General features: G+C 43.3%; 1 pseudogene; it reads left to right on the forward strand.

The window, feature by feature from the left end:
* Nucleotides 1-5,623: 5,623 nt before the first annotated feature.
* On the forward strand, nucleotides 5,624-13,456 carry LOC147964429 (uncharacterized; annotated as a pseudogene).
* The last annotated feature ends 4,483 nt before the right edge of the window (nucleotides 13,457-17,939 follow it).

A 17,939-nucleotide genomic window follows, 5' to 3' on the forward strand; every position in this document is an offset into this window, starting at 1 on the left:
AACTAACAACTGCATCAAGGCATTCTGCTGCTGGATCAACTGAGTGAGCTCTGGTGGGAAAGTAAATCCAGGGTCATGTCTCGGAGGCATCTAAGGGTTTAGAGGGAAGAAATTAGAATAGAATGAGGTCTAGTGAGAAAGCACTACCCATATGCACATGAGATAAACACAATCATATCACTTCAATCAATCCAAACAAGGGCATACAATCGGTCTAACTATCGTTACAAAAGTGCTTGGTCTAATCTATATACATGGGGGAATAGTACTACTGATATGGTGGTCGACTAGAAAAATTGATCGGTGGAAGCCTCCATAATATCTGCTCCAGCTTCATCAACAAAGTCATCATCGCTATCGTCGGGGTCCGAGTCGGTGCCGTCGATGATGATGTAGTTCTCTGGGCAAGTGGAATCGTCGTCTTCTCCTCCTGGCACGGGGTCTCCCATGAATACTCCTAGCTTCCTTGTCAGATCGTCATTCTTCTCCACTAGTATCGTCATTTCCTCCTCATATCCATCGCGTGTAGACTTGAATTGTTCCTCCAGCTCCGTGATCCTGGTTATTGCCTTCTTCAGATCTATCATGCCTGCGCACATCTGGTTCTCCTGGCGACGAATGTGCTGATTTAAATCCTGTATGAAAGCTGCAATGGACCTATCCTTCCTGGTGCTGACCATCCCCCATTGCACATCTCAGCGCCCACAAATCTGGTAGATAGTATGCTTGATATCCTTGTGGTAGACTTCTCCAATTCATCCCATGGTGATGTGGGCTACCATGCTCTTTCCTAGACTCCAGGTTGGGGCATCAAAGGAGAACTCTATGGGCTCAGTGACTGGCGTGAACGTCCTTCCTGGAACTTGAACTCGAATCATCCAGCGCTCCTCTTCTGGTAAAGTGGCATTGTAGGTCCCGGTGAAGCTTGGTATTCCGATGTTCAGGTATCTAGTAACTTCCTTCAAGTGTCGTCCAAAAGGTGTATCTTCATCCGGTTGAGTCAACTTGTTCCTTGCATCCGCCATCCTAAAGAGTAGAAAAGGGAGAGGAGTCAGAAATGAGAAGAGAGTAGTGATCTAGGGTTTTAGCTTAGTGGTCGTGTCCTACAGTCAGCGTGTGCTCTCATACCATCTTGTAGCGAATAGACCTCAAACATTCTGATCTCTCTGCATCAGTGTCATCCCTGGATCGGTAATGCTGACATGCACAGTACTTGAGGATTTATAACGGAGTAGCAATCACACACTTATTACATCGAATGTCTCGAAAGAGATCTTATTACAATAAATATGGCTTAAGGCCATCTAAAGCGATAACAGCGGAAGGCTTGGAAGAAAAGTGAGTCCATCAACTCCAACGGCATCACTGAGTGAAAGACAACGACCTATGGCTCCTTACTCGTTGTCTGAAAAGTCTAGAACATGAACGTTGCAGCCTGAAATGGGTCAACACATGGAATATGCTGGCAATGTAACACATAAAGAGTAATGAACAAAATAATTGCTATCACTACATGCATATTTGGCTGGTGGTAAGCTCTAGGGTTACAGTTTTGCATAAAGCCTTTTTTCCCTACAACACAGGAATAAAATTTTATTTAACTATCATGGTGGTTGTTAAAGATTGAGTAGGTTCCTCCAACTCAATCGCAATTAAGCATCATCATTAAACCCAATCAAATTATATTTAGAGTGATGAGATCAACATGATAATCCAAGAACCAGATACTCAAGATGTCCATAACCGGGGACACGGCTAATCATGATTAGTTTGTACACTCTGCAGAGGTTTGCGCACTTTTCCCCACAAGACTCGAATACATCCATGGTCGGAGATTCAAGACACAGTCTTTCTGAAGCATTAACTCTCTATTCTGGATACACAGTACCACCTACAACCCACTACATCTGCTAGTCTACCTCTTTGAGAGCTTAACACAACTTACTCAACTATGCCAGAGCCCATAATGGCTTGTGGCTGCACACGGAAGTTTCTAGCATGAATAATCTTATGATCCCTTTGAGCCTGGGTGGCGGGCCGTAGGATGATCACACGGGTCCTCCTGGATATCCTAGGACAACACTGGATTCTCCAGGTGCCCACAAGCAATCCACCCGGTTGTGTATTTAAGTTGCCACCTTAAGTTGAACCATTAATTAATAACTCACATCTGTCATGATTACACTCAAACCCAATCCATGTCTATGAGCATAGCATAGCAATATAAGCAACGTAGAAGTAACTCCCATAGCTTTGAAAATAAACAGGTGAATAGGTACTACCTCGTCTACTTCCCAAATCCCACAATTTAATCAGATCCTAACCATGCAATTGTTTGAGGATTGATCTAATGCAATAAAACTGGGTAGTAAAAGGGTATGATCAAAGTGTTAGTTGCCTTGCTAATGATCCACGAAACCTAGAGACTCATAGTAGCACGCTTCGCACTCCGGGTACTCTATCGCAAACAAAAAAGCATACAATAAGCACTCAACTAGAAGCACGAGTAAAACACAAATAAGAATCTAACCAGAACGTTCAACTTAAGAACTCCGGTTTGCAAAAAGAATCAAACCAAACGAAGCAACGAAACTTAAACTGCGAAAGGCAAGATCCATTTACTAATCTGGACTTGAGTCAAATTTTATAGTAGAAAAATCTTGTTCAAGTTGGTTAAACAGAAAGAGGGCTTCGAAACGAAGATCTAGGCGCTTGAATCGCCTGATTTTGATAAACGAGCGAAAAGTTATAATAGAACGAAGATTAGGGCAAGAATCGCGATTGAAAATAATCGCGGAAAACCCTCGAAAAAGAGAAACTGACGAACAGGCTAACGAACGAACGTTCAATGTCTGCGCTTAATGAGTGAAAACCGTTCGTTAAAACGAACGTACAAACGGGCGTTCACTAAATAACTAAACCAGAAAAAATCGAACCGGTCTAGATCTTCGGTTTTGAAAGAAAAAACCTCCGCCGGCGGCGGATACCTCGTCGGCGGCGGGTTGTTGGCGGCGACGAGCGGCTCCGGCGACGGGGTCGGGCGGCGAGGCAGCTCCGGCGGCGGGGAGGCGGCGTGCAGCGACGGCGAGCGGCGGGGTCGGGGCTAGGGTTCGGAACGGGGTGGGCTGGCGGGGCCTCGGCTTATAAGGGCCAGCCGGATGCAGTGTCCTTGTCGGACACGGCCCGGTAAGGCGGTTGACTTTTTGAATAAAAAATCCACACAGAAAAACGAAGAAACGAAATACTAAACGGACTCCAAAAATCCTGAAATAAAATTTCCCCGTCCTCTAAAAATCTAACGAACAAGGTGAACATTTATTTGGGCCTCTAATGCAATTTTGAAAAACACATTTTTTTCCTAATTCAAATAAAATAGCGACAAAATCTCTAAATAAAATCTTATTTGATTTTAATATTAAATCTCCAGTATTTCTTTACTTTGGGGAAGTCATTTTATCCCCTTTCTTTTATTTTCATAAAAGAAATATTCAGAGAGAAAATAATTAAAATCAAACGATCCTCTTTTTTCAAAAATTGAGAAAACTAAAATATGGAAATAACGAAATCCCCAACTCTCTCCGTGGGTCCTTGAGTTGCGCAGAATTTCTAGGATCAAGCCAAAATGCAAAAAAAATATGATATGCAATGATGATCTAATGCATAACATTCTAAATTGGAAATTTGGGATGTTACAAAAATGGAACCAAATTTCCCACTTTGGGTCATCAATACTACACCACAAATTGGAAAATTTATAATTAAATGGTCTGCACAATATTTAGTGTCTGACAGTTCAAATTTTCTGTTTTCTGACAATTTGGATTCAATCATAGCACAACAAATTGTTTATGTTCCGCACAGACTTCAATTCCCATTGTGCTCAAACATGGTTCTAATGTAAATCTAACTATGCAACTAGCCTATATATCGTGATTCCTAACAAAACAAATGATTTCAGAAAAACAATTATAGATCTGTTGCCATACCTCGCGCCGCCAGCAGGACAAGGAAGCTTGCGCCGGCCTCGAGGTGCGCTTCTTCTCGTCGACACTGCTGCTACATGCCGCCTCACAAACATTTGGGACGGCTAAGATTGAGGCTGGGATTGCTTTTCGACCGCAAAGCAACTGGTGCCTAGCCAGTTCTCAACCTCAACGAATACGACATCCCTGCCGCCCAGCACGTCGGGGGGGGGGGGGGGCTCCTCCAAGAGATTCGGCGCCAGAGTTTGGATCTGTCGCCACCATGAATGAAGACGGCTAGGGCTAGGAGAGTGAGCTCGGGGGAGAGCTCGGGGGAGGACGACGAGCGAGCCGGTTGGCCAGGTTAGTCCTGGTTCGACCGGGTCAGCCCGACGCACGTGGCTAACGGGCGGCAGGCGAGCGCCGTTACCCGTTAGCGCGGCCGCCGTCCCGATAGGTGGGCCAGCTCTGTCAGAAAGATGTTTAAAACGGTTTAATCGGTCTTCAACTTGACCTGGTAGTTTTTTGTCACGAAATTAGCATTAATCTGGAGTTTTTGGTCAGTTTTCAAAATGTGGCAGTTATGTGGGACGGATACGTGAAATGTGGTAGTTTTTCGTCAATTACTCATTGCTGATCCTAGCCATGATCCCCGTCGCCTCCTGTAAGTAAAACCATCGACCCTAGCTCAGCTCTATGAATTTGTTGGATTCTTCGTGTGGATTCATCTTAACTATGTCAAGTTCTTGGTCGTGTGAATTTAGTTGAGGTGGTGGTGGAACAGTTCTACACGCCGATGTGCATCAAGAAGTGCTACAAGATGGGCAAGTATCCCTCGAAGAAAAAAACAAGATGGGCAAGTGCATGCGTTGCTGCAAGCATTTTGGCCACATCCACGGCTGCTACAGCCTTAAGCACGACATTGTTGCAAGCGTCAGGCTGATGATCATCTGTCAAAGAACTGTGCAATAGTGCACTATTGCTATATTTGCAACAATTACAAGCATGCGTTATTTCGTTGTTGCCCAGTGTTGAAGCAAATGTGTCCTTCAGTGTCTTTCTGTGGACACGGAACTAATGCTACCAGGTTCATTTTAGATCCCTGAGTATGTGTGCAAGGACATCAAATGTGCTCCACTGAACGCTCCATCGAATGTACTCTATGAACACCACTTTACCCAGCCCCTAGACAAGTTGGAGGTGGCTTAATGTGATGCCGGATTGGCCTCTAGTTCACGTAGGTACCACTTTTGCATACCTAGCCTATGCTGCTAACCGCCATGACCTGGTATGTTTCCTAAATCTCTACGTACTCGTTCGGGTAAGCGAGATGGCAGAGCTATGGATATTTTATACACGCCGGAGCGTCTACCTCACCCTGCACATTCTGAAGATACAAGTTGATGCCCTTGCTCATGGCGATGAAGACGGTGGCCATGGTGGCACGCGCACTCTTGCTCATCACGGTCGTCACATTGTGTGCGGTGACGACAGTTCCCGGCAAGCCATCTCCGCGTAAGTTTTGAGATTTGTCGCCAACTCTTGTGATTCTCTCTCTTACTCTTTGTCTCGTCTCTAGTTTCCAACACCATCTACGTCGGTGCAAGCGGGCTGCGGACTGTTCAGCAAACAGGTGATGTCGTTCCAGCCAACAACACTGCATGGGTGGGCATCCACGTCGCCATAGGGGTCTACAGGCACTCACTCTGCTCTCAAACGTCTGTGCATTCCTTCCATGAAAAAATAAATCGCCCCATGGCATGGCGAGATTTTACTTACCTATAAATAGTTCAGAGATTGGAGTTAAATTCTAATCCCTTGGTTGAGGAATGCCCAGTCAGGAAGAAGCCTAGGACTCCTACAAAATTTGTTGGTAGTGGTGCTCCTAGTCTGGGATACTACCAGGTGGATGTGCCTGATGTCAATGATCAGCACATGGGGCACAGGAAGAATGTGGGCATTGTGTATGTTGAGTCTAGGCAAGTGAGAAAATCTGAGCTAGCACACAACATGTCTCTCATATACAAAACTAACTGGCCCTGGCAAGTAAGGAAACTAGATGACTGGACCTTTCTAGTCAAGTTCCCTCCACATATCCCTATTGAACAAGTGGAAGGATACCCCATGTTTGGACTGCCAGAAATGGAAGGAGTCACAGTTAAGGTAGAAGTGTGGAAAGCAGAATTAGAACATCATAGTGAACTGCAAAAAGTTTGTCTCCAACTGAGAGGAGTGGCCCCTGCTTGGGCTGAATGGCAGTCCTAGAACAATTTGCATCTTTCTTTGGTTCCTTGATTGATGTGGATTGGCAAGGCAACTTCGGATCCTTCTTTGAGGTGGTCAGGATCAAAATCAGATGTAGAGACCACACCAAAGTACCTGCTAACAGGATTTTTGGTATAGGGGACAAGCTCTACAAGATTCTTATCCAAGTGGAGCCACCTGAGGAGGATTTTGAGGATGATGATCTTCTAGATGATGACCTAGAGGGAAATAGGAAAGAAGTTGAAGGATCAGGCCCAGGTGCTGATGATGGTAACACCACCAATAGCAGCAGGGGTGGGGGAACAGCCAGCTCCACCTCCTCTCTAACAAGCAACAAAAACCCTGGAACTAGTTCTACAACCATCTCAAGGCAAAAAGCTATGGAATACCTTAAACAATTGCCTGATCCACTATCAATAGACCACACTTATTCCTTGCTGCAGGAAATGGACCTGATGGGAGAGGATGAGGATGATGAGGACATGGTAGATGAGATTGCTGAAGAAGAAGACTTGGAATTAGGTAACAATGCCAAAGTGGTGTTTAGCCCGCAAACACATCACACTCTTGCCACAGATGCTCACTTAAGCAACATGGTCCCTGCAAAATAGCAATGGGGCCCGGTTTTGGCCCTGAGGAAGAGTAACAGAGTTGATGTAGGAGACGGGACTATGCTGGAAATTGCTATGAACACCAAGAAAGTGCAGAATCTGGAGGCCAGCAAAAAAGAGATTAAAGATACCATTGTCAAAACTTCTTTTGAACACTTCACTGATCCTAAATTTATTGCTATAGCTAGTAAAATTGGTGTTAAAATAGATGATAGTCAAATACTGTCAGTAGGACAAGTTGACGACCAATTAGAAATAAATAATGCCCCTCAAATGTCTGCAGGACATGAGGATGAATTTCTTTTAAACAAAACTACAAATATTAATGAGGTAGGAAAACTAAAAACTATAAAAATCACTGGCACATCACCAGTGGGTATGCCTAGTGAGCACTCTGAAGGAGTGTTGTTTTGCATGATGCTCTGGATTCCCCTAGAACGCCCGCTACTCCTGAGGGTTTAAAGGGAATCTCAGCTGTTATTGATGACTATAGTTTTGGATGGACTCATATTAGTAAATATGGACGGGGCAAGCACCCTAGGAAAACTTTGCATAAATGAATGCTTTTTTGGAATATTAGAGGGATCACTGCTCCTGGCAAGAGAACCTATATTAATGATACTCTCTCTAAACACAATCCTAGTATCATATCCTTCCAGGAGACCAAAAAAGAGCATCTCACTCATGCATTCTTGAAATCTATTAGCCGAAGTAAAAATTATGATTGGCACCACCTACCTGCTGAAGGCACTTCTGGTGGTGTGCTGGTGGGAGTGGATCTAGACATCTTTGATGTTACTAGCTGGATCCCTCTCAAATTCTCCGTTTCATGTATGCTAACACTTAAAAAGAAGAACATCTCTTTTAGGTTTATAGCAGTTTATGGGTCTCCATATGATGAAGGGAAAGATGATTTCCTTTCAGAACTGCATAGTCTGTTTATTGATGATCACCTTCCTACTGTTATGGGGGGGACTTCAATCTAGTTAGATATCAGAAAGACAAAAGCAATAGCAAAATTAATCACAATTGGAGTGATAAATTTAATGCCTGGATTGAAATATGGAGCCTACTAGAAATTAGAATGTCTGGTAGAAGTTCACTTGGGCTAACAACCAAGTGTTGGAAATATGCCCTAGAGGCAATAATAAAAGCATTATTATCATATTTCCTTGTTCATGATAATTGTCTTTATTCATGCTATAATTGTGTTATCCGGAAATCGTAATACATGTGTGAATAATAGACACCAACATGTCCCTAGTAAGCCTCTAGTTGACTAGCTCGTTGATCAACGGATAGTCATGGTTTCCTGACTATGGACATTGGATGTCATTGATAATGAGATCACATCATTAGGAGAATGATGTGATGGAGAAGACCTAATCCTAAACATAGCACAAGATCGTATAGTCCGTTTGCTAGAGTTTTCCAATGTCAAGTATCTTTTCCTTAGACCATGAGATCGTGTAACTCCCGGATACCGTAGGAGTGCTTTGGGTGTGCCAAATGTCACAACGTAACTGGGTGACTATAAAGGTATACTATGGGTATCTCCAAAAGTGTCTGTTGGGTTGACACGGATCAAGACTAGGATTTGTCACTCCGTATGACGGAGAGGTATCACTGGGTCCACTCGGTAATGCATCATCATAATGAGCTCAAAGTGACCAAGTGTCTGGTCATGGGATCATGCATTATGGTACGAGTAAAGTGACTTGCCGGTAACGAGATTGAACGAGGTATTGGGATACCGATGATCAGATCTCGGGCAAGTAACATACCGATTGACAAAGGGAATTGTATACGGGGTTGCTTGAATCCTCGACATCGTGGTTCATCCGATGAGATCATCGAGGAGAATGTGGGAGCCGACATGGGTATCCAGATCCCGCTGTTGGTTATTGGCCGGAGAGCGATCTCGGTCATGTCTACATGTCTCCCGAACCCGTAGGGTCTACACACTTAAGGTTCGGTGACGCTAGGGTTGTAGGGATATGTATATGCAATAACCCGAATGTTGTTCGGAGTCCCGGATGAGATCCCGGACGTCACGAGGAGTTCCGGAATGGTCCGGAGGTAAAGAATTATATATAGGAAGTGCTATTTTGGCCATCGGGACAAGTTTTGGGGTCACCGGTATTGTACCGGGACCACCGGAAGGGTCCCGGGGGTCCACCGGGTGGGGCCACCTATCCCGGAGGGCCCCATGGGCTGAAGTGGGAAGGGATCCAGCCCAAAGTGGGCTGGGGCGCCACTTCCCCCTAGGGCCCATGCGCCTAGGGTGGGGGAAACCCTAAAGGAAGAGTCCTAGGAGGGGAAGGCACCTCCTAGGTGCCTTGGGGAGGAGGGATTCCTCCCCTTGGCCGCACCCCCCTAGGAGATTGGATCTCCTAGGGCCGGCGCCCCCCCTTGGCCCTCCTATATATAGTGGGGAGATGGAGGACTTCTTACCCCATGCCTTTGGTGCCTCCCTCTCCCTCTCCAACACCTCCTCCTCCATAGTGCTTGGCGAAGCCCTGCCGGAGTACTGCAGCTCCATCATCACCACGCCGTCGTGCTGCTGCTGGAGCCATATTCCTCAACCTCTCCTTCCCCTTGCTGGATCAAGAAGAAGGAGACGTTACACTGACCGTACGTGTGTTGAACGCGGAGGTGCCATCCGTTCGGCGCTAGGATCTCCGGTGATTTGGATCACGTCGAGTACGCCTTCCTCATCCCCGTTCTTTGAACGCTTCCGCGCGTGATCTACAAAGGTATGTAGATGCAATCCGATCACTCTTTGCTAGATGAACTCCTAGATGGATCTTGGTGAAACCGTAGGAAAAATTTTGTTTTCTGCAACGTTCCCCAACACCAAGAGAACCTGATCATGTCTACTATTGACAGAGTCTTCTGTACAACAAAACTAGATGCTCTTTTCCCTTTGAGCAACTCTCAAGCTCTGCCCAGAACTGGAAGTGATCACACTCCCATCCTCTGGAATTCAGGGATTGATTGCATTCCCAGGAGCCCTAGTTTTAAATTTGAGAAATGGTGGCTTCTCCATGCAGAGTTTAAAGATCTAGTTATCAAAAATTGGTCTGCCCCTTTTAAGAGCACCACCCCTATTGACATTTGGCAAGAAAAGGCTAGGAGATTTAGAAAATTTAGTAGAGGCTGGAGTAGAAATGTAGGTGCTAAGCTTGGGAAGCTTAAGCAATCTCTGACATAAGAATATGATAGACTGGATGTCAGTTCTGAAAATGCACCCCTCTCTAAGCAAAACTCAGATAGGATGAAATGCATCAGTTCTTAGCTCCAAGCTATCTGGCTCAAAGAGGAAACAAAGGCCAGATAGAGATCCATGGATAGGGATATATTAGAGGGTGGCAGGAATACTAAATATTTTATGGCTGTAGCAAATTAGAGAAGCAGGAAAACATTGATTCATGCTCTGCAGGGTCCATCTGGGGCTACTTCAGACATAGATGATATGTTAGCCATAGCCACATCCTACTACAAAAACCTCTTCTAGAAGGAAGATAGAAAAGGGTTCTGTCTTAATGATCAATTCTTCTCTGAGAATGAAAAAGTTAAAGACTCTGATAAAGTTGCAAAAACTTTTTTCTGAAGAGGAAGTGAAAGAAGCTTTATTTGGGTCATACTCTGATGGAGCCCCTGGCCCAGATGGACTTTCTTTCCTTTTTCTTCAACAATTTTGGGATACTATTAAAAAAGATATCATGGCCATGTTCATAGACTTTTATAATGGGGACTTGGATATCTATAGACTTAACTTTGCTATTCTCACCATTATTCCTAAAGAGAAAGAGGCCACTACTATGAATAAATTTAGACCTATTAGTTTACTTAACTGCATTTTTAATCTCTTTACTAAGGTCCTCACAAATATATTAGCTGTCCTTATGAATTTGCTCACTTCCAGCAACCAATCTACCTTCATTAAAGGTAGGTTTATCCTGAAAAGTGTGCTGACAACACATGAGGTACCGCACTCCACTTATCAATCAGGCTGCCCTAGTTTGGTGCTTAAATTAGATTATGAGAAGGCTTTTGATAAAGTCAATCTAGATTTTCTCATGGAGATCCTTGAGAAAAGAAATTTTGGTCCTAGATGGGTGAAATGGATTTACCAAGTCACACATCTAGGATCTGTAGGGGTTAAACTAAATGGTGTAGAGGGTAAATTTTTCACCACTGGCAAAGGGCTTAGACAGGGGGACACCATTTCCCCCCTTTTGTTCAACTTAGTGGTAGATGTTGTTACTCAAACTCTGGTTTTGTTATTCAATAATGCAACGGGCGGGGGGGGGGGGGCATTGGCCCTCCTATTATTCTAAAAAAATCCCTTGGTTGCAGGAAGAAGGTGTCAATAGTCAACAAACCTTACGTCTTGTTGGAAGGTGAAGGCCAAGACCGAACAATCATTGAATGGGGGGACTTCATGATGGTGCCGGATGATCCACATGGAAGGCCCGCCCGAGGAACTAACGAGACAACCATAGTGAACGTAAATAGCCAGAACTTCATGGCCCGTGCAATTGGTTTCAAGGTACATTTTTTACTTGTTTTACTCTTTTGCTGTAGCCGTTTGATTCTTTGCGTCATGATTCGTGGGTTTGGACCAGGTGGCAGCAGTCGGGTTTTTAGTGTTAACACGCGCACTTGTTTTCTCTGTTTTTTATGACTAGCACACATGCCCGTGAGTTGCAACAGGATAATAAGATTACATGCCTTTAGCTCAATATAAGAATGGATCAATAACCCCACATGTCCATATTCTCTAGTTCAACATGACGCACTTTAATTAGAGACAAACTAGTATATTCTCTTTTATTGGCACATGCCCACAATTTTTTTTCAATTATAATTAACCAGCATTTAAAATGGGAACATGTTTTGAACATTCAGAAGAATTTCAGAAAATGTGTTTCTTTAACGCAAATATTATTTTCAACTTTTGAACATATTGCTAAAACAAGAATATTTCCTGAATTTGGGACATTTTGTAAAATCTTGGACAATTGCGAAAAATACAAACATTTTCTAAAAATGGGAATAATTTTTGAAAATTTTGAAAAAAATTGGAACGACAAAAAATCCAAACACTTTTAAAAATAGAAACACATTTTTGTATTTCATAACTTTTTAGGAAATTTTGAATAAAAATTGAAATTACAAACATTTTTTGAAAATTTTGAATTGCAGAAAAAGTTAAAAATAGACTTGGAATGAAAAAAACAGAAAACAAAAAGAGAAAGAAACAGAAAAGGAAAAATTGAAATGCAACACAGAAAAAATGGGCGGCCCAGTCTTGAGCGCCATGTGCGTACCTCGAACTATTTGCCGTAGTGTGCGGGAAATAGAATTTTTATTGCTGCGTGGGCAGAAAAAAATGAGCTGACTCTACTAGGCCATAGGGCGCGCGGCCCATGTACGTAATTTTGCAAAAATCATTTTTCCTTTGCTAACAGACAGACGTACAGAAGTTTAGTACCACCTCGGATAGAAAAAATATATTTTTTAACAGTGAATGGATGAAAAAATCAAAGAAACGCACTTTACTTTATTAATAGGTATAGGTATAGATTGATATAGATATAGATATAGATATAGAAATATGTTGTGTCTCTCTAGCCCGTTAGCCCGTGCACTTGTTTTCTTGTTTTTTTTCTGAAATGTTCATGCATGTTCTTTTTTGTGATTGACAGTAATTATTTATTTGGGTGTGAAAATTAGCAGCTCTGTTTAGTTTTACCATGACTACAGTGCTACTGTAGTCTCAGTTTTTATATCATGTTTGTTGCTTCAGAAATGAATTGGACGAGGTAGAAAGATTTTGTGGTTATTAGTCAGTTCTTTTTTCTCAGCTTGGTTTCTAGTCAGTTCTTTTCCAGTTTATTGTCAAAATAAGTCAGAAGCTCAAAATAAGTCAGAAACTCATTTTCATGCATCATGTTATAATTTTGGATATTTTATGAACACAACAGTCTCTTATATCTCCAAAATACATACGACGGAGAGCCAGTGCCAGCCGTCGCTCTTCAAATCAATGGTGACAGAGCTTCATTCTACGAGTGCGGGTTCTTTGATGTCCAGGACACGCTCAACGATTTGGCGGGGAGGCATTACTATGTCGGCTGTTTAATTGAGGGCGCGATTGACTTCGTTTTTGGCTACGGTCAAACTGTGTTCGAGGTAAGTGCGTACTGTAAATTCATGTGTAGCACATTCCAACCTGTTTGGGGACTAATTTGTTGCTGTGGGTTGCTGTACAGCGGTGTGATCTGAGAACGACAAAGCTATCGCGGAGGAGGTGGCTAGGATATATCACGGCAGAATCACATTCTACCTCGGATGCAGAGAGTGCCTTCGTCTTCATCGGAGGCAGCATTACCGGTATTTCCCCTATCTTCCTCGGACGCCCGTGGACACACGCGTTCTGTTTTTCAAGACCACCATGTCACCGGTGGTCGACAGCGCTGGCTGGGCGCCTTGCAACTCGAGGCCGACGTGAGTGTTGCTTTATTCTCATTCACATAAATCCTATAACATTTGTTCCCTTACATCGGATAATAATCATATTTAACATCTGTAATCTTATAGGGGCAATGAAACATTGATCAAAAAAGACTGCTTTGGCGTGGGAGCCAACTTGGGGCTGTTTGGTTCTAGGCTTAGCATTGCCACACTTTGCCATACATTTTTGCCAACCTTGTCTAAGGTAAGTTCATCAAAATGAGAGTCACAAGTTGGCAAGCCTAAGGGAATCTTATCACACTTTTTGTGTGTATGCCATGTGGAGCTCAAGTATGGCTTGTCTAAGATGTGGCTTGAACCAAACACTCACATAAGTTAGTCAAATTTACCTAACTTTAGTTGTGGCAACCTTTGGCAAAGTTAGTCACAAACCAAACAGTCTCTAAGCCCGTCGACGCGTGACGAAGAAGAGTACGGATCCTGGTGTGGCCAAAGAGGTCGTATATCTTATGAATAGAGCATATTTTGACAACGATGGCTGGGTGGAAGCTCAGCCACAGTGAGCAGAGTACCAGGTTAGATACGGAGGGAGTACCAGGTTATGCTTTGAAACTTTGTGTTAGTCCTGTATAAGCAGTGATTCCTTCAGAGTTATGTGACACGAGAGGACATCCTGTATAGGCTAAAATCACTGTTATGACTTTTTAGTAATCTTTGTCATAAAATGAACTTAACATAAAAGTATTTTACGATCTGATCCTTTTAGCAACGCCACAGCCCGTGGCATTTCCTTTTCATATAGAAACATCGAGGTAGCTCGCGTTTCAGCTGCACATTCAAACGCCGAGGTAGCTCGCGTTTTTGCTCCACATGTAAACGCCATGGTTGCTGGCGTTGCTGCCCAAGTGGAAACGCCATGAGCTTTGGCGTTTCTAGCTGAAACTCTGGAGTGCATGCAAAAAGTACTCTACTAATAGTGCTCTAACCATTAGTACTTTGCATGCTTGCTTAGGAGACCGTGGAGTACTACATTTATTTTAGGGAAACACTTATTATCTGTAGTCTGATGATACAGAAATTACGGAAGCCCACTTAACTACTAGAAGGCCCACGTCCAGATAGTCTATTAGATCGCACGCTTAAAATCAACTTAATCGTACGGCAGTGCACTAGTCTAGAAGGCCCACGTCCAGGTAGTCTATTAGATGGCACGCTTAAAATCAACTTAATCGTACGGCAGTGCGCTAGTCTGATGAATTGCTAGGGATCAGTAGTCTGATCCCTAGTGCTTCCCTTTATTTTAAGTGCTCAAGGACCCTTACATGCATGCATCGAAGCATGGCATGCATACAGCATACGTCTTGTCTACTCGTGGCGTCGGTGCATGTAGCCTGCAGTACTAGCTCATGGTTAGCTGCATTTTCTTTAACCACAGGCCGGCTAGTTCTTGTACTACACTGTACTACTGGTACCATATAAGACAGTAGATATTCTTGCATGAGGTGATTTAGCTTTGGTGAGCTGCATGGGCTATGATCCTAGTTCTTGGATAAGAGCAGGTAGGTGTCATTTATTTGGGATAGAAACGTATGCATGCATAGGACACAGTAAACTCTGCAAGCTACCAGCTAGAAACGCCAAAGCTCATGGTGTTTCCGCCTGGGCAGCAACGCTAACTATCATGGCCTTTACATGTGGAGCAAAAACGCGAGCTAGCTCAGCGTTTGAATGTGAAGCTGAAACACGAGCTATCTCGGCGTTTTTATATGAGGAAAAAATGTCACGGACTGTGGCGTTGCTAAAACGGTCAGATCGTGAAATACTTTCATGTCAAGTTCACTTTGTGGCAAAGATTACTGAAGAGGTCAGAACACTGATTTTAGCCTCCTGTATAAGCAGTGATTCCTTCAAAGTTGTGTGAAAAACAAGTTGAACTTTTAGTGATACTGGCATCCTCCATTATTTCTTGCCGTGGGATTTACTGGAAATTGACGAACCAGATACAATGTGTTCGGTTTGGCTGCTAGGATAGCCCGGTAAGCTCACCTGACCGTGTAGTTGCCGGATTACTCTAGCTGCCAGGATCACGTATCCTCGTCGAGACCACGACGACAACAACAAAACCTTTAGTCTTAAATAAGTTAGAACAGGCTAGAGGTAAAATCTATATAGATCTCGCAACAAACTCATAACTCTCGCACATGGATAGCAAAGCTTCCACACATCCTTGTTCATAGATAGTTTTTTGATGATACTTCAATCATTCAGATCTTTCTTAACGAATTCCTCCCATGTTAAATCCGGTCTACGCTGACCTCTCTTAACATTCTCCGCACGCTTTAGCCGTCCGCTATGCACTGGAGCTTCTGAAGACCTGCGCTAAATATGCCCAAACCATCTCAGACGATGTTGGACAAGTTTCTCTTCAATTGGCATTGCCCCAACTCTATCTCGTATATCATCATTCTGAACTCGATCCTTCCTCGTATGCCACACATCCATCTCAACATATGCACTTCACCACACCTAAATATTGAACATCTTTTGGGTTTCATCTTTTTAGACGTACCCTCCTTGAGACAACCCATAGGAATTCTTTGAACCTTCTCCATATCAGGAGTCAAGTTCGCTTGCAAAGCCTGTATGTTCCACAAACCAGTACCTTGATCAATGAGATCCTCCACCAAAACTACATTTGCAGTCACTGGCCTAAGGATTGGCTTGAAGCAAGGATTGTCAGGGATCCAGGGGTTCTCCCAAATACAAATATTGTTGTCATCGTTTCGCTTTAGAACACGCGCCCACCAGTGTTGATGCAGTAAAGTGATGAAAATGATTATGCTCTTACTTTTCAATATGAATAATTAAAAGATGTTCTATGAACAAATATAACATTCAGACACATGCATAACAGGATAAAAAGGATGAGCGGATAGAAAGCGATTCATTTAATTTCTTTAGTATGTCCCATATAATTAGCGGGAAGAAATAATTTACAGGAATATGCAAAATTAACGCCGAGGGTGTCAACCATTTTCCTTTTCTCTTGAAAAAAGACTTCTACCTTATTATATTTTCAACATGGACCGATGGTCGGGAACACCAACCACTGAAGCTTTTCTCCTCACCAAACAGATAAGCTTTAACAAAAAAGAATAAATAAAAGGCCTAATGTAGTTGGAACAATCAAGCATGTAAGAGATATCCAAGCGGTAAAAAGTCTCAATTTCTCTATTATAGACAGGAAGATTACATAGATGGTAACTTTGTAAAAAAAACTAGAGCCATAAATATCAGCTAAATGGTGAAGTGCATTATAGCTCCCATAATCTCTCCTTTTCTTTGACAGGTCACAAATAGTTGAGGAGTAGCGAGTGGGAAAATACCGAGCAAACGGAAATTACACAAAGCTGGAGTGTATTTAAAACATCACTTCTTTTCTGGACACAAACAACGTATATATGAGTCCACCATAATTAGCTACAGTTCTTCATAGTGACCGAACAAACTTGTTAACTGGAGCAAATTGCCACCTACGATTATAGTAATATGATCAAACCTTTTGGAAGGCCCTCGTCAGGCCCCAAACCTGACGGAAGTGAAGAACTGGACACTTCTCCTGTAGCTCTTCTATTTTAGTTGCCAGGTGTAACAGTGAACGCCCAATCTTCATCCTACAGCTATCAAGGCTTCATACTTATGACACTACCGATTCAATCATACACCAATCATACACACAAATGTATACGATCAAGATCAGGGAATCACGAGAAGACATCACAACACAATTTTAGACACAAATTAAACAAATACAAGCTTCATATTACAAGCCAGGGGCCTCGAGGGTTCGAATACATAATCTCGAGAGCAGAAGAGTCAGCGGAAGCAACAATATCTGAGTACAGACATAAGTCAAACTAGACTGCATTAAGAAGACAAACACAAACATCATCGATGATCGAAAAGGCAAGGCATCTTGCCTGGAACCTCCTAACTACTCCTGGTCGTCGGCGGTCTCCACGCAGTAGTAGGCTCCGTCGGGGTAGTACTAGTAGTCGACGGGGGTGGCATCTGGCTCCTGGGATCCGCCATCTGATCGGAGCAACCGGGTATAGGGGGAAAAGAGGTAGCAAAGCAACCGTGAGTACTCATCTAAAGTACTGACTTACATCAGAACTACACTATGTATGCAACACTATCAAAGGAATGGGTTGTATTTGTGGACTGAACTGCGGAATGCCGGACGAGAAGGGAAAGTCTAGCCTATCGAAAACTAGCATCTTCAAGCATCTTGCAGCATGTAGAAGAGTAAAGAATATCACTTTATAATTAACAAACATGTTGTAGCATTAACGCCTAGAGATCCTTCCTCGACTCCCTGCGGGAAAGCAATCCCGGAGCCATCATATCCATCTCATATCTCAGGTATCCGTTTCTAGTTGTAATAGATCGGGATACATCTCCGAGCGTCCGTTACCGTGAACACGGCTATTCGAATAGATAACTTACCTGCAGGGGTGCACCACATTACCCAACACGCTTGATTACTCTGGCCGGACACACTTTCCTGGGTCATGTCCGGCCTCAGAAGATCAACACGTCATAGTTCTACCTAGGC

This window comes from Triticum urartu, chromosome 6A, assembly GCF_056163025.1.
Source record: "Triticum urartu cultivar PI428250 chromosome 6A, HENAU_Tu73, whole genome shotgun sequence".
NCBI classification, from domain to species: domain Eukaryota; kingdom Viridiplantae; phylum Streptophyta; class Magnoliopsida; order Poales; family Poaceae; genus Triticum; species Triticum urartu.